Source organism: Triturus cristatus, chromosome 10 (assembly GCF_964204655.1).
Source record: "Triturus cristatus chromosome 10, aTriCri1.1, whole genome shotgun sequence".
Lineage (NCBI taxonomy): Eukaryota > Metazoa > Chordata > Amphibia > Caudata > Salamandridae > Triturus > Triturus cristatus.
The window spans coordinates 712,574,230-712,592,648 of NC_140593.1; the positions used below are offsets into that span (position 1 = coordinate 712,574,230).

Below are 18,419 nucleotides of genomic sequence, written 5' to 3' on the forward strand. Positions count from 1 at the left end.
GACCCTGAAGGAAGTTATAGCCATGGTAAAAAAGGCGGCCCTATCAAAAAGATGTGCGGAAGCAGCGAAAAAAGAGACGGCACCTAGGCCCATGGTGAACAAGGTCACGGAAGCAGAACCACCAGAGAGAGGCAAGGGAGCAACAGGGGACACGAGGACACAGACCAAATGGTCGTCCAGACCAGCTCCGGCGAAGAAACCGGGCAACGAAAGCAAGAACACGTGCTACAGGTGCGGCAGTCTGTCTCACCCAGCGTATGATAAGCGGTGCCCAGCCTTCAAAGACAAATGCATGTTTTGTGGGATAGTTGGGCATTACGAAAAAGTATGTCACCGCAAGCTGAAAAGAATAGCAGTCAAGTATGTCGCACAAGAGGCAGAAGAGGAAGGAGAAAATGAAGAAGATGAAGACAGTGTGCTGCGCATAGACGAACACATACTAGGGATCAACTGCAACCGCTCCAAGAAACCCCAATGCGACCTAGTGATAGAAGGTATAACGATAAAGATGGTAGCGGACTCCGGATCCCTCTACACCATAATACAATGAAACGTGTGGGGCAAACACTTCAAGGACCACCTGGGGGACCACCTGGAACCCCCGGACATTCGCCCGGTCACATTCACAGGAGACCCCATTCCCATGGTAGGATACCGCAGTCTGAAATTTGAATTCAAGGAACGAAGTTCTAGGTGCAAATTATACGTGGCAGAGAAAGGGCCTTCAGTCCTCGAATGGATCAACCAAGGAGACCTGGGAATACAGTGACCAGTGATGACCAACGGCTGGATGCAGGAAAATTAAATGAAGAGTTTCCCACCGTGTTCGGAGGCAAGGTCAGCAAATTAACTAAGTTCACGCACAAGATCGAGCTCAAGGCAGATGCAAAACCGGTGAGCCACAAAGTGAGAAATATCCCACTGGCGATCAGAGAACAGGTACAACAATAATTACACAGACTAGAAGAAAACGGCATCATAGAACCGATAACAAGTGCTTAGTGGTTGGCACCGTTGGTGGTAGCGATGAAACCAAACGGCAAAATACGCCTGTGTGTGGACCTGAGGGAGTTGAACAAAAACATTATAGTAGAAAAGTTCCCTCTGCCAAGGATAGATGAGATGCTGGCGAAAACCAAGGGTGTGAAATGGTTTTCGACCATCGATCTCACCTCAGCCTACCACCAGATAGCACTGCACCACACCTGCCGGAAGTTGACATCTTTCATAACCCCCTTCGGGTGCTATCAGTTTCGCAGGATGCCGTTTGGACTGGCCTCGGCGGCAGCCGTGTTTCAAAAACTTATGCACGAGTTGTTTCGAGAAGTAGAAGGAGTGCAGTACTTCCAAGACAACATCCTGGTAATAGGCATGAACAAAGCAGACCACAATACCAAATTGTCTAAAGTCCTGCAAGTCTTGGAACGCAATGGAATCACAGCAGAATGGGACAAGTGCCGGTTCGGTATGACTTCGGTCACATACTTAGGGCATGTAATCAGAGACCAAGGCATCACACCCAAACAGTCCAACGTCAAAGCGATATGTGAAGCACCACCCCTGAGGACCAAGGAGGAAGTCAGGTCATTCCTGGGCATGGCCGATGTTTACAGCAAATTCGTACGGCACTTCGCCACCAAGACACACCACTTGCGACAACTCCTACGGGACAAGACAAACTTCGAATGGACGAGGGAGACACAAGAAGAGTTCCAAAGGATTAAAACGGACATCAGCAGCGCGGTACCTCTGTGTGGATATGACCAGAAAGCCAGATCCGCACTGATGATGGACGCGAGCGAGAGGGGCCTAGGAGCGGTCCTAATGCAGGAGTCAAAGGGAGGAGAACTGGCCACCCTCAGCTTCGCATCCAGATCATTGTCACCCACGGAACAGAAGTACAGCGTGATAGAAAAGGAAATGTTGGCGGTAGTCTTGGCCATGGAAAAGTTCCGCCAGTTCCTATGGGGCACGAGATTCAGGCTGAGAAGAGACCATAAGCCCCTGGTCAAAGTCCTCACGTCGTCGGGACATGCAAATGTGACCCCCTGCATCGCGAAGATGACCTTGAAATTGCTAGACTATAGGTATGATGTGGAACACATCCCAGGACAAAAGAATAAGGTGGCTGATTATCTCAGTCGAGCATCAGCCATGGAGGAAGCTCCGTGCACTCCCGAAGAGGAAGATACCAAAGTGTCATTCATGGAAGATCACGAACGAGTGATAAGTGAACAAGAGTGGAAGGAAGCGTACGAGTCGGACGCAGACATAGGAGCAGTTAAGCAATTCATTCTAAGGGGATGGCCGGAGAAGAGGAATGTGGAGGCAGCGCTCAGAAAATTCTTCGAAGTAAGAGAGGAATTATCAGTTTGTGACCGGGGATCTTCCTGCGGAAAGGAGAAAAAGTAGTTCCCCCCAACAAGCTGATCCCACATTTACTTGTTCTCCTTCACAAAGGTCACCTGGGCATTGTAAAGACAAAACTCAGGGTGAATCAGATGTACTGGTGGCCGGCGATGGATAACCAGATAGAAAGACACATGCGGGAGTGCGACCAATGTCAAAGAGCGGACAAGTCCCAAAGCCTCCTGCGACCACCCTTAAGAAAGTTCGATACCCAGAGAACCCATGGGAGGACCTGTCGATAGACATTCTGGGTCCGATTTTGGATAGTCAGGGAATCCCGAAATATGTGGCAGTACTCATAGACCGGTATTCCAAGTGGCAAGAGGTGGACATACAGGAAGACATGGACACGGACAAAATATTAAAGTTCCTAACAACAGTTTTCCTTAGAGAAGGCATTCCACGCTCCCTCCTAAGTGACAATGGGCCTCAGTTCGTATCGGACAAATGGAACGCATACATGGGAAGGAATGGTATGAAGGTCAAACACACGTCCATATACCATCCTGCAGGAAACAGACTAGCCGAGAGGTTCAACAGGGTCTTCATGGGATCGGTACAGTCGGCGATAGGAGCCGGGAAGGACTGGGAGAAGGAATTAAAGAGCATGTTATGGGCATACAGAATTATTCCGACCAGCACTGGATACAGCCCTTTCCAGATCCTAAGAGGTCGAGACCCATTCACGAAAGACAATGTAGTATGGAAGGAGCGCACTATCACAAGCAAGTGGTCTCCAGCGGTAGTACACCACAATCTAGAAAAAGCGCAAAGAATATACATGGATCACTTCAACAAAAGAAGAAATGTCAAGGAGACGGAGTTAGAGAGAGGAGAGTGGGTTTGAGTCAAACTAGCCCAATTAAGATGGAAAGGTGACCTCAAGTTCAGTGAACCATTGCAAGTGGAAGAGGTCTACAACCGAGCAGCCCTACTGAGCGATGGGAAAGTTTGGTCTCAGGACAGGATGTCTAAATGCAACAAGATCCTGCGATGGAGCGGAAGAGGAAGAGTACAGACGGGACCTCTCCTGAACCACGATGCTGAAGCCAATCTGGCGGGAGAAGGCACAGGAAACTCCAGAGAGAGAGAGAGGGAGGAAGAAGCAGAGGTTGGAAGTGACCCCGGTGCCTTGGAACACTTGGAAAACAACAGTGGGTCACCTCGCGGAGGATTTCCCCTGAGTACTGAACGCAGTGCAGCGAGAGACTCCCAAGAGGTTGCCATGCACACTTCCAGTACCCCAGTGGGACACACCTGCACCGGAAGAGCAGTGGTAAGACCGTCGAAGTACATACAGAGACTTTGAGATGGGAGACGGGAATGAGTCCATCCGCAGGTAGACTGTTAGACTTTGTCTTTATTGTAACGTGTATATCCATAAAGAAGGGAGATATGTAGCGTTGCGCTCTAGTCTTCACGCACCACGTAATGACGTAGAGCGCGGCGGACATTTTGGGTGCCGGCAGTGAGCGCGGAGTTCGCGAGCTGAGCAGACGCCCCCGGCGCTCTCCCTAATTGAGTGACATAAAATATGCAATTAAACCCATACTTACTTGCAGCTAATATTGGTATGAGCTGTTCTTTGTACCTGCGACCCCAATACCACAGATGCGGTTGTAGAGATAAACCGGGAGTGCATTTGTACGACCACTTGCGTGCGGGTATTAGACCGTATATCTATGAAATGGTCCGACATGTTGGGGGTAAAGATCTTCTGTGAGCGATTGTAAAATTGCTGACACAGATAAATTATTTCTTTGATATTCATTTTCATGAAGCCCCGAGTTTTCTTCAAACTTGAGGGTGACCTTTTCACTTTTGAGATTACACCATGTCTAGTAGGTTGAATACTGACTTTAACTGACTATGATCCACACCAGAACAACATCCTCGCTAAACCTTCTTTTTTCGTTTTTTGTTTTCCTTTTGTTACAATGAACTGGATTTACTTGTTTTGTGATGTGATATCTAATGCCAGACATGGATTACATCATATCAATGATATGTAATGGTCTAACTAATTCCATTGGTGCCTGTATCAATGACCTGGCACACCATCTTTTACGACACATTTTAATGTATTGTATCTTATCTGTGGAGCCACGTAGACCTACAACCCGTTTGTAACATAGACGTCAGTGTTTTCCACTATGCGATTCAAATGACTATATTCAAACTATTTACTTAACAGAATTCGACAAATGCGGTTTAGTGTATAATTGATTGTGTCTTCTGATTTTAACATACAATTCTCCGTTACCATTCTTGTTGGCTTAAAATTATGTGCATTAATATTAGGGGTAACGTACATTTTTGATGATATGATTATGCATCAGTTTTTCTCAACAACAGTGTCTTGCCGTACTTGTGGTATTATCTCCTTCGGCTTTACACATTTTAGTAGTTTAAATGATAGTAAGTTTAAGATGGAAATGCTTTTTACTCCGCATTTAATATTTCTGTTTATACTCATAATTTGCGCTTTCCCTGCCTGGAACTTTAATCTTTCTAATTCTTATCACACCGGCCATCGCTACTCATTTATCTGTGTCCACAATTTTACAATCGCTTGTAGAAGATCTTTACCCCCAACAGGTCGGACCATTGCATAAATATACGGTCTAGTACCCGCACGCAGTTGGTCGTATAAATGCACTTCCGGGTTATCTCTACAACCGTATCGGATTGACAAGGAACCCAAGAATACGTGGAACGCTGGGCGCACTCACCACGGGTAAGCGTTAGGAATTAGACTCTCAGTTTTTGTCAGAAACCCGTTGTTTTTTGCCATTTTAATTAATGAAACCATCAACCGGGATATCCCTTTTGTTCTGTTTAGTTTGCAGTCTTTGATATTCAGATGCCTTACTTTGCCGGACTTAGGCCAAAACGAATTCTAGATGCTCGGACCAGATTCTGACTCTGGATCTGAGGTAAGGAGATGCATGACAGTGACTTTTGTTCTTAATGTTTTACCTTTCTGGCATGGGGTAACTTTTGTGGAATTTTTGATGAACTGGCAATTGACAGGTACTATTTTTCCCTTCAAACCCACAGCGTTTTGAATTTTAAGAATTACACCGGCGTAGCGTTTATGTCATGACCAACCGGGTCAGAATTATCACCGGTTTAGAGGTGAGCTGTGTTGACAATATGTAGTGTACTCTGTCTTATGAGGTATTTACCACTGTAGAGACCTTTTTATGTTTGATGACTTGTTATAATTAGAAAGCATGGTTTGTTTTCTCACATAGGTCTAAGCATCTATTGTACTCAGAGCAGGTACGTGTTTATTTGCACTTGTGCACATTGATACGGTTCCGTCTCCTTCAAACACTGCTTTATTTTCACCTGGCTCTGCCCCAGCTTAACCCCTGTGCTGCTAGGCCTTTCCCCCCCCCCTGTGCTAAGCCTTTTTTGGACTATTTGGGGTAGTGCGTGCTTAGGCCCCTGTAACTTTTTGACCACATAAGGTATCCACGCCAAATTTGTGTCCTTTTCTTGCAACATCATGGGGATTCTAAAGGTACCCAGGGTTTGTGGATTCTCCTGGAGGGGTCCCAGAAATTAGCCAAAATACAGCAAAATATTTTTTTGGGGGGGGGGGGGAATTGGAAAAACGGGTTGCAAATGAAAGCGTCTGGATTTTTCTCTGCAAATGGTATCAAAAAAGGGATTGTGGGGTTGAAATCACCATTTTCACAGCTTTTAGGGAATGACAGACTTTTGTCAGAAAACCAACATTTTGTACAGTTTTGGCATTTTTCTGGGACATAGCCTATTTTTGCTATTTTTTGTGCTTTTAACCTCCTTTCAGTTAATGGCAGAAATGGGTCTGAAAGCAATAATGGATCCTGGAAAGCTATACATTTATGAAAAGTGAACAAAATTCTGAATTCAACAAGGGGTCATTTGTGTAGATCTATCAATGTTTCTTCATAGAAATTAACAGTTAAGTATAGGAAAAAATGAAAATTAGTTGAAGAAAACAGCCTTTTGTGTCAACGTTTTTACCGGTAACTTCTTTTAATGATGACAGCTCTTTGAAAGCAATATACTGTTACATCCGCTGGAACTTCCTTGTTGTCGGGATATATAGGACTTGTAGGTTCACCAAGAACCCGACGAACCCAGAGTCAAAAACTGAGCAGCAATTTGCAATGGTTTTTCATTATGTTCCGGGTATACAGCAATTATTGTGGGAAAATGTATACATGGAAAAATCGGTATGAAAGACACCTATGTATTTCTGAAATGGGAACAAATTATAGAGTTTAGAAACAGTACATATTTGCACATTTTCGAAATTAGGGAATACTCATACTAGCATGAGAATCATCGGTCATTTTTCAAAATGACTTCTTTTTTACACAAAGTCTTTCATTTGGAAGGCAGAAATGCATCAAAAATCAATAGGTAATAACAGTTGCTTTATAAGTCTGAATTACCCCAAGTCTCCCAATAAAAATGGTACCTCACTTGTGTGGGTAGGCATAGTGCCCACAACAGGAAATGGCTCAAAACCCAACGTTAACACACCACATTTTCACAATGTAAATTTACCCTTTTTCTGCGAAGTGTCTAGCTGTAGTTTTTTAACACGAGCTCTGCCGGCACCTAGTGAAATGTGGGACGCGCTTGAAATCCACTTTGTCTTTGCACCACGAAGGCTCGCCGTGAGGGGAACGGCTTTTTGAGGGGTGAGACGCTTTGCTGACCTGGGACGCAGCCGTGAGGTAAACGGCTTCAAGACCACAAGCCCCAGCATCCACAGCTCCGGGCGCCTGCCGCTGACGTCATCAGGCAGCGCCCGGGCTGTTTATAAACCCTCCAGGCTCCACGCAGCGCGGGCCGCGCCTGGGCGAAGCCCGGGCCAAGGGCGGGCCCGTCCTTGCCCGTCCCTGACCGATCCTGACTGGACTGGGCCACATCTCTAACGCTGCTCTTGCGGAATTTTACCCGAGGTAGAAGGGTGCACTTACTTACCTTGTTTGGACTTAAAAGTGTTGTTGCATCTCCTTGTTTTGCTTTATAGTCGCATATCTTGCACTGCTAGTATTTTGTTCTGGTGGAGTAATATATTCTCTTCCTCTAATTGACCTCTTCTAGGTTAACGACTATATTGGCTCTAGTATTGTATGCTTAGTATAAATGGCATCCAAAGGTAAACGCACCGGTGGGGGTGGGTCTGTGACCGGTACTCTTGACCATTTTATTACTAGAGCTGTATCAGTTCTAGAGCATGAACTTGCTATAACTGAGCGTCGCTTGTCTGTAGAGCTAGCGCAAGCCAGACGCTCATCCTTGGGAATTTTGGCAGTGGCCAAATCACCTTCGAAGATAGCGGGCCAGGATGGGGGCGTTCTAGTTCTACAGGAGAATGTTGGGGCCAGTCCTTCTATACCGCAGTCCTGCAGTGTTGTGTGTGATGTTCCTGGTGACTCTGGCGACATTGCTATAGCAACACGCAGCCCTCCCGTCTCTAATAAATCTGATTTAACCCACCCGCAGACAAGGGCTAGTAAAAGAATTGTAAATCCTCCTAATGCCAAGAGGAAACGAGTAGGGGTGTCCCAGGGAGGGAGAAAGGCTAAACACCCTAATGTTATGGGAAAATCTCCAACGGGGGCAACACAGGGCGAAGTTCCCTTATCTCCTAGTGGGAATGTTACTTGTCATATAGACCTGCCCCAATCGAGTAATATGATTCTCGAAATAGAAAAAATGGTCCGTTCTCTGATACTTCCTGTGCTGGAAAGGGTTAAGCTAGTTAGTGAGAAGGTAGATAGATTAGAACAAACTGTTCTGGACAATTTTTGCTCACTCAAAAATGTTATTAAACTAGCTACCAAGGTAAGGGACAATCCTGTAGGGGTGCCCTCTACCCTCCCTATTCTCCCGCTGGTATCCTCTGCTGATGAAGTAGCGCCCGGGGTTACACCCGAGGTTGCTCTCCCCAAGGCACAGGTCACTGATAATTTTATTAATCAATGTGCTGATAATGTGGGAGACAACCTTCCGAGTGTGTCCAGTATTAATGCTGGAAAAAAGTCTATGAATAAAGGAAGGTCTTTGGAACCTGGGGTTAAAAATAGTATATTGCCTAGGGCTCATATTCATTTGCCCCCTGCCTGCACTCCTTATGTAGCTGTTCTGACTGGAGTCCCGGAACTAAAGGAAGGTGTTTTGGAATCATACCAACAACTAAAAAACAAAGTTACGTTCTGGTTAAATAGGAACAGACCGCTTCCAAATCATTTGGATGGAAAGATCCTCTTTACTAGAAGGGTTAGTTGGGTAGGTCCAAGACCCAAAGACGTCCCTGGGGACTCCATTATTGTCAACTTTGGAGATAGTCGTACAGCGAATCATATTTGTGACTCCCCACTGGCTTGCGACCAGTCAAAAATTGGGGTACATGATTTAGGGTTTTTTTACAATTCTAACCCCAATATTCCTGTAGGATTTAGTCCAGCTCTGGAAAATTGGGAAGCAAATGATCTGTGCTCCTCAGTAGCTTTTGCCTGACCGGCACCTGGGCCGCAGTCATTTATTACTCCTCTTAATCCAAGTACCCCTGCCGGAGGGCCTAAGCTTAACGAATCTCTACGTTACTCCCTTGTTACCGGGGCGGACGAGATAGCAGATGTAGTTGTAACAACCCCTGATTTGTCTACGGAATCACAACGTGGACACGAGCAGTTGTGTGCGCACTCTGCTCACGTCCAAGGCCAAGGAAGGGAGGGGGGGTCTATGGTCTCCTGGAATATTGCAGGACTAAAATCAAAAATGGATTCACCGGAATGGCTAGCCTATATAGGCAACTTTGATGTCTGCCTCTTCCAGGAAACCTGGTCCTGTGAGCCTCAGTTCCTACAGGGATTTCTGAACTTTCATGTACCCGCAATCCTGGGTCTAAGGGGACGCCCAAAGGGAGGCCTGGCAATCTGGGTTCGACAGGACATATTTCCTGAGGCTTTTGCAATACCTACTGGGTCCGAAGATATCCAATTAGTCAGGGTGTCACTTGGGACCCTGGGTGTCTTGGATATTTACAATCTGTATCTGAGAGACCCCAATAGGACAGGCTCCCAGGTTTTGGCTCTCTTAGTTTCCCTTATTGATCAGCACTCAGGCGGGAGGCGAATAGTTGTAGCTGGGGATTTCAATATCACCTTCGAACCGCTCCTAGACCCTGACTCTGGGTTGGGCGACGAAGCGGTGGAAGACCAATTGTGGGGGGTACCTGCGCTTGATCTCAGTCCAATTAAAAGGTGGACTGAGACTATTGTCCAGACTAATGCCCTTTGTTTTGAGTATGGTTTGAGGGCCTTGAATGGGAGGACGCCAGGTGACAAACAAGGGGCGAAGACATTTGACAATGGTCGACATTCTAGCAGGATTGATTATGTTTTATGTAGCTTGCAACTATGGCAACCAGTTTTAGATATGGTTGTTGAGGTTAGAGTTGAGAGTGACCATAACCCTATCTGTGTAGCTCACAGATGGTGGTCTAGTAATCGCTTAATAGCTGGTGAAATGGTTCCGTGCCTGTCTGAGGTAACTCTAACAAATAACATGCGTAGACTTAAGTGGGGGGAGCTCGAGCATAACATCCTGGCCATTGCCGATATAGATAACAAATTAGTTGATTCTATTGTTGAGCTTGAGGGTATGCTAATCCATGACCCCGGCAATATTGAAGTCGCTGCATGTCATGACAAGTTGTTTGCTGAAATAGGTTCCTACTTTACGAAGCCCTTGAGGAACATGAATAAGGCTCCAACTAAGAAAAATAGATGGTATGACGGTGCTTGCAGAGAATCTAGGACCAACCTGGTGAAAGCCCTGTCTAATGGTGGACAGGAGTGTATTCGCTTCGCCAGACTAGCATATAAAAAAGCTGTAAGAATGGCCAAAAAAAACTGGGATGAGCAACGCTGGCTTGATTTAAAAAGCGCTTGCCATACCCGAGATTCCCGGCTATTTTGGAACATTCTTAAGTGGGGCAGTGGTGGGCGGCCTGATAGTCCCTCTAACTACGTTTCACAGGCAGAGTGGGTTCAATATTTCAAACCCCAATATGCTTGTAACATCTCGTTTAACTTTGCATGGGTGCCAAATTATGTTTTTTTCTCTCAGGGTCCCTTTTGCATCCAAGATGCTAATAGGGCCCTACGCTCAATTACCAGTGGACGTGCCCCCTGCCAGGACAGGGTTCCTTCGGACGTTTTTCTCCACAATAAGGTTAACTGGAGCAAGTATATAACCCTATTGGCTAACGCTGTGGCTGCAGGCGCGCCAGTCCCAAAATCATGGAGGGGGGCAGTTATCATACCTGTATTCAAGAAAGGCGATAGGACGCTCCCGGGAAACTATAGGCCAATTAGCCTCATCGATTCCATTCAGAAGGTGGTAGGGAGGATGGTCCTGAACCAAATACAAGAATGGATCGATGATAATAACATTTTGTCACCCTTCCAAGCTGGTTTTCGGAAATTAACCAGCACGGTGGACCAAGTCTTTTACTTTGTCCAGCTCCTTTGGAAGGTGGTGACATTGGGGAACGGCAGTCTTTATGTAGCTTTTGTAGACTTAAGGGCTGCCTTCGATCTTGTTCCACGACACCGGTTGTGGGCAGTCCTTGAGAGGCTAGGTCTCCCCAAAGAAATTTTGACAATGGTGATGCGTCTGCACGAGTCTAACTATGCTAGGATCCAGTGGGGTGGGGCGGGAGAGGACACATCTGAGTTCCCGGTTGAGCGTGGTGTGAGACAAGGTTGTACTATGGCACCCACGCTCTTCTCACTTTATATCAATGGGATAGTTGAACTCATGCTCTCTGTTAATACCGATGCTCCAAGGTTGGCTGGTGTTTCCATCCCCATATTATTGTTTGCAGATGATACGCTTATCGTATCCAGAACATCTAATGGTCTGCAAAAAGCCCTTCGCCTGTTTGATGAGTTTTGTCTTGATCATGGTTTAGAGGTTAATGTGGCAAAAAAGAAGTTTATGGCCTTTAACCCTCATAGCAGCTTCCAAGGGAAAAGAGTGTTCATGAATGGGCAACCCTTAGAATTAGTAACCAATTTTACGTATCTTGGATTGCAAATTTCAAATAGTAATAATTGGCGCCGGCATCTTGAAATGGCCTCCCTGCGATTTAAGCAGATAACTGGTGCCCTGAGCAGGGAATTTAGTAGGTCATTCACGAAACCAATAAGTCCGGTTTTGCAAGTTTATGAAGCAAAGGCCCTAAACTCTGTCCTCTATGGGGCGGAGCTCTGGGGTTTTGATCAGCTAGCGATTTTGACAAGTGTGGAGCACAAATTCCTTCGTAGGATTACTGGTCTTCCTCAGAGCACCCCTCTGATCCCACTTAGGTATGATCTGGGCAGGAGGTCCATCAAGGATATTGCAAGGCTCCGTCCGGTTTTATACTGGCGGAGGCTTTGGACCACTCCTGAACTTTCCCATTATGCCAATGGCCTCAAAGACATTATAAAATCTGATGTCTTTCATAAAATCGAGTGGCTGAAGAACTTACATGCGTCTTTAAAAGTCATGGGTATGGAAGGGATGTGGACTGACCCAGCTTCTGCCCAGTTTCCATCAAAAAGTTCTCTCAAAATGGCATACTGGGAAAGAATTGATTCCCAGATATTGAGTAGAGCATCAGGGATGTCCGGGAACTTTCTGGAGTTCAAAGACTCCCCCAGCCTTGAACAATACTGGGATTTGGTGACTAATGTGGGCGACAGGAAACTCTACTTCCAGTTTAGAGCTGGTTCTTTGCCTCTTAGATTTTTGACTGGAAGGTGGGCCAGGAACTCGGAACTGCAGTGCCCTGCATGTGGGGCTGCGATTGAAACATCTCCCCACTTTCTGTTTGTCTGCCCGGCATTTACCATTCCAAGGCGTGTTTGGCTTACCCCAATGTGTAAAGCTCTCGGCACAAGGAGCAGCGCTGTAGCTTTACGCATTTTGCGCACTAGCTCTTTGACATTAGTCTCTGTCGCATTGGCAAAATACCTGGGCTGGGCATGGGCATTGCGGAGAAAATCAATCAAGCGCACCCTTGATGGTTTCTAATGAATTCTGTGTTTGGGTTTTCCCTATTTTTAAGCTGCGCCTGGGACAATTTTAATCCCAAAATCTTTTTATTAATACATGTCAGTCCATTGAAGTGTTTAATGTTTTTTTAACAAGGCTTTTTTTAATAAGGTATTTTAATGTATTTATTGAAATGTATGTTTTTAGGTACTATGTTTGTGTCTTTTATGATTGTATTTTAAATCGAATATTGATTGATTGATTGATTGAAATGTTGCAAACCTATACATTTTTTTAAACTAGACACGCAGGTGAATCCAGAATGGGGTGACTTGACTGCCTCCCACCAGGTTCTGTTACCCAAAATCCCTTGCAATCCTAAACAATTGTCCAAAAAAACACATTTTCCCCACATTTCTGTGGTGGAAAGTTCTGGAATCTGCGTGGATCCACAAATTTCCACCGACCCCGCGTTTCCCAAAGTCTTACGAGAAAAATGGTACCTCACATGTGCGGGTCGGCCTAGTGCCCGTGACAGTAAACGGTGCAAAACGCAACGTGGTCACACCTCAATTTCGCTGTGAAAAATGACCCTTTTTTGGCAAAGTGCCTAGCTGTAGTTTTTGAACCCTAGCTCTGCGGGCACCTTGGGAAACCTACCAAACCTATACATTTTTTAAAACTAAACACCCAGGGGAATTCAGGATGGGGTGACTTGACTGCCTTCCACCAGGGTCTGTTACCCAGAATCCCTTGCAAACCTAAAAAAGTGTCCAAAAAAAACACATTTTCCCCATATTTCTGTGGTGGAAAGTTCCGGAATCTGCATGGATCCACAAATTTCCACCCACCCCGTGTTACCCAAAGTCTTACGAGAAAAACGGTACCTCACTTGTGCAGGTCGGCCTAGTGCCCGCAACAGGAAACGGTGCAAAACGCAACATGATCACACCTCAATGTCTAGTGGGGGCAAAAGCCAAAAAAACAAGGCGATCTGCCCCCAGGGAAGGCAGAATATCAAAATTGCCCCCCGGGAAGTGACCCTTGCCCAAGGGGTCGCTTCCGTACAATTCACTATGTATCCCTGGGTCTAGTGGGCTTTTCTGCCCCCCCCCCCCCGGGACCAGAAACAGCCGAAGAAATGCCCGATCTGCCCCCATGGGGGGTAGAAAAGTCTTAATTTTAATTTGGCCCCCTAGGAAGCGACCCTTGCCTAAGGGGTCGCTTCCTTTTACAAGAAAAAACATCCCTGGTGTCTAGTGGGGCATTCCTGCTCCACGATCGCGATGCTGTGCGTGATCGTGAAGCAGGAGTGCCCTGCAATGAGACATCAGGGGTGAGGAAATACTCTTTCCTCTCCCCCGATGCCTCAAGGCATCCTAAAATAGCCCCCCCACCCCACCGGAAGCAAAACCCCTACCTCCTTAATGGACGCGCTGGAAAGAAATGATTTCCAGCGTGTCCAGCGCTTCCTGATGACGTCGGCGCGCGTTGTGTACGCTGACGTCATGGGGAAGCGTGGGGGGACTCGGGGGTGGCAGCGGAAACTCTTCCGCTGCCAACCCCCAATTGGATTACAAATCAAGCCCCCAGGAGGGGAGCGCCAGCGCTTCGCCCTGGGGCTGTGCTCATGACGGAGCAGTTCCGTCATAAGCACAGCCCAACCGATGCTCATGACGGAACCGCTCCCTCATGAGCATCGAAGGGGTTAAACACTACACAAGTGTTTTTCCCTTTTAGGCTGTTTATTTTTCAAGCACATCATCCGCTCCTCACGGATTTCTCATTACAATCGCATGCAGCTTTGGCATATGTGACTCACAATGGCATCACAGTTTCCTTTTCTTTCTCTTCTCCTTTTCTTCTTTCCCTTTCTATTTCTCCTTTCCCTTCGTATTCTTTCTTTGGATCTTTTTTTTTTTTCTTCTTTCTTGTTTTCCTTTTCTTTTCTTTTTTCTCTTTCTCTTAGAAATATTATGGGATCAAAATTTAAGAACTGTTATAATCACAATGACCATTCTGGATCGTTTCTTTGGGGTGTTTTTCTTTTTCTTTGTCAACTGTTTACCGGTTGGGTACACCTGGTACTGTAACTCTCTATACAGGTGCATCCTGTTTTTGTTTCTTTGTTTGTATTTTATGACATGATTCACTTTCCATGTTGTTCTTCAGCCCTAAAGAAGTCAAGGGTTTACAACCCACTGACGAAACACGTGCTGGCTGGTTTTGCTCAGAAACACTACATTAAAAATGAACCACACTGTTTAAGGACTATGCCATCTTCATTTTTGAACTTCAGGAACAGTGTTATACTATTATTTGTACTCTATTGCGTGTGCATAAGAATTGTTGCATTTACATTTTAATTAATGACACTCTGCTCCATGTCCCATGCCATATGAATTGCTGCATGTCCGATTCCAAAGTTTTTAAAAAACGGGTGGTCTGAGGTGCAATGGCAAATTTGTGAAGTAGTAAAGGAGGCGCGGCAGTGCCACCATTTTTAGCAGCGCAATTCTGCCCATGACAGCCAGTGGTAGGGTAGACCAGAAAGACATCTGCGCTCTAAGCGCTGCAACAGCTCGGGTCAGGTTCCCCTCAAGGAGGTCCTGTGGGTCCCAGGTTTCAAAACGCCTCAGTCTGCCAGTGGACTCCACTGTCATTGATGAATAGGTGTGGATCAAGGGTATATTCTGCGAATGGATATAAGCAGGACTTATTCCAGTTCATCCTCAATCCTGACACTAAAGTGAACTCGAGGAGCTTGGCCTCAATCGCTCAATGTACTTGCCCCACATCTCTAAGAGAGATCAGCAGGTCGTCTGCATATAAGGAGACAGCATGCATACCATTCCCAAGTGGTATTCCCCAGTCATCTTGCGTAGAGCGGAGTGCCTCCGCCAATGATTCAATTGCAAGCGCGAATAACAAGGGGGAGAGCGGACAACCCTGTCTTGTACCACATTCTGTAGAGACATGCCCCAAGACTTGCATGCCAGCCTTGACTCTGGCCATGGGATGAGTGTAGAGCAACTTGACCAGACTCTCCCAGGCAGTAGCGTCGCAGTGCAGCGAAAAGGAACTCCCGCTCTAGGGTGTCAAAAGTCTTCTCGAGGTCTAAAGGCAGACACCCAGCTTACGGACAGTCATTCCTTGAATAATGTACAATGCAAAAGAATCTACGCAGGTTTAACGATGTACTGCACGCTGGCATGAAGCCATTCTTGTCCGAACTGCGGCAACAAGAGGACCAACCTGTTTTCTAGTATTTTAGCGATGATCTTATAATCTGAGTTGAGTAGTGCTAGCGGGTGATAAGACCCCATGAGTTCTGCATTCCTGTGTGGCTTGGCTAGGGACACCAGGAGGGACTCTCGAAGCGTGTCCGGGAGAATGCCTATCTCCTACGTGTTTTGGTACACTGCAAGCAGATGCGGCGCCAGGACCTGTTGATAGGCCTTGTAATATTCAGCTGGGTAGCCGTCTGGCCCCTGGGGCTTTCCAGTAGCTAATGTCTTCACCCCAATTCTGGAGCCTTGTCTGTGTGGAAGAGGGGTGTGGCTGGGGGACAGGAATCTCTGCATGACAGGTGTGTGGAATCTCTCTCTGAATCTCCATCTGTTTGCCGACTGTGAGTGACCTTGGGTGTGCCCAGGATCTTGCATGCATGTGCTGCTGGGGGGCTGTCTTGGAAGCAACTGTGCCCCGGGCCTACAGTAGAGTCCCATCCTTGTGCTTAATATTTCGGTATTGAGGGTATGGACCAATCTACCACGCTTGGGCAGGTGTGGAGGTTGCGGCAGTTGAGTGATGTGGGAGTTAGCTTGCTACCTAAAGTTCATTAGGGTTTCTTCCTTTTTTCCCCTTCTCATCTCCCCTATCCCTTTCCCACCTTTCTCATACCCCTCTCCCCCTTAGATGTCTTACATTTGAGGGTGTTCTGCCTATTATTATAGTGTGGAGCAAACAGGAGGCTTCCCTCGGGTGGAGGCTGTTTTTGTCCCCCTACCTTCCATCGCCTCCTTTCATCCTCTCTATCACAGAGGGTTCCCTGTTCGTGTTAATGCGGCATACAGTACACTTCCCAATATGTCCAAGACCTTGTCGATTGCATGCTGGTATGTCAGTGGTATGCGCGTATGGGGAAATGGAAAAAGGGTCTCTACTATCTCCACAAAAAGAATGCGAATATTGTTCTGCTTCAAGAAACACACCTCTCCTCACCTCTCCATAGCTGAGTTTTTGGATGGGCATGGTGGGGAGCAGTATTAGAAGGGAAATGAAAATGGGGACCCAAAATTGACCACCACCTCCTCCAAGAAATGTGGGGTGGCCATCTGTGGCATCTGCTTGCACCTGTGACATCTGTATTGAAGTCATGGTTACTAGTGAATGTATGTCACAATGCTCTTGTTGCAACTTGGTTACTATGAGTTGGAATGTTACCTTTTAAAATGTAACTGGAGAGTTGGTTGACCTGTTGTCCTGCCTGGATGGGATCTTCTTCCTTTACAATAAACCTACATCCTACTTCTCCATATCTGCCTTGGGTGATCCTTTTCTCTGGATGTCAGGATCTTACACTGGGGTAGTCGGCAGCTTGCTAACTTGGCAAGAAGAGCCCAACAAGCTCCTTCATCTACAAGTATATTCGTTTCGAGGCTCTGGGGAACAAAATTCATTGTTAGGACTGACCACAAGCCCCTGTGTGAGATATTTACCAAAAAGGGGGTAGATTTTGTCTCCAGCAGAATAACTAAATGGTTAGTTGCCTTACAAGAATTTGATTTTGACATAAGGTACCTACCCGGTATTTAAAATGGAGTAGCTGACACATTATCCAGACTTGTGGGTTCTGTGGATGAGACTGAAGATTGTGACGAAGATACTAGTGTGCATTGTTGATGAGGAGACTGTCTCTCAGGATGAGTGGCGTAGAGAACTATCATCTGACTCCAGGCTTAAAGAAATTGTATATCTTATTAATAAGGGGTTGCATTCAAAGAGACAAGCTTCGGAGGAAGCTCAAACATTTTGGGGTGTGAAGGATGAGTTAAGTGTATCCTGTGAGCTGCGGTATCGTAGTACAAGATTGGTTCCCCCCCTCAACCTCCATTCCAAGATTATTGATCTAGCCCATTTGTCTCATCTTGGGATGTCTAAGACCAAAGAAAGACTTTGCGTGTTGTTTTGGTCACCTGGTATAGATCTGCTTGTGGAGAGACTCGTTAGGGATTGTGTGGAGTGTGCTGTGTGTGACAAGTCCAAGATGGTGAGAGTGCAACTCATGGTAATAAGGGAATTACCAACTGGTCCAAAGATAGCCCAAGACGTTTTGGGGCCGATTCATAGGAATGGACAACAAGTTGTTGTTGCCATAGATATGTATTCCAGATGGCTAGAAGTATGATTCACAAGTGGCATAGAAACAAAGAAAGTAATTGAGTTCTTGGAAGGTCTCATATCTAGAGAAGGGCTTCGCAGTACCATTTTAACTGATAATGGTGTTCGGTCAGTCTCTCGAGAGATGAAGTGTTTTTGAGTAAACGTGGTATTATGCACAAGAAATGCTCCTTATACCACCCCGAGACGAATGGGGTGATTGAACGGTTTAACCGTGTTTTGAAGGAGGTAATTACCTTGGCTAAAGGTTCTGGGCTGGATTGGAAAAAAGAATTCCTTATAAAGGTTCACATGTATAGGTTGACTCCACATAGTACCACTGGAAAGTCTCCTTTTGCTTTGTTCAAAGGCAGAACATCTTGTACATTGGTTGAACCTCCTTGGCTGTGAAAGTTGGAAAGAAATCCTGGTTTAAGTGTTAACAGTGACTCATGGCGTGAGAAAGAGGTTGAGAAAGCTATAGTGAGGAAATCTCTTTTTTACTCTAGAAAAGCTGCTAAAAGTACCAAAGTTAACATTGGTGATATGGTTGTAATCAAACAACCTCG

General features: G+C 46.0%; 1 long non-coding RNA gene across 1 annotated transcript in view; it reads left to right on the plus strand.

Moving 5' to 3' along the window:
- The first annotated feature begins 5,102 nt into the window (after window positions 1-5,102).
- Window positions 5,103-18,419, plus strand: part of LOC146789921 (uncharacterized) — a 106,896-nt gene continuing 93,579 nt past the window's right edge. Inside the window, exons 1-3 of the long non-coding RNA XR_014969879.1 lie at window positions 5,103-5,146; window positions 5,252-5,345; window positions 5,470-5,547. This is a non-coding gene — a long non-coding RNA (uncharacterized LOC146789921). The remainder of the gene's footprint in view (window positions 5,147-5,251; window positions 5,346-5,469; window positions 5,548-18,419) is intronic.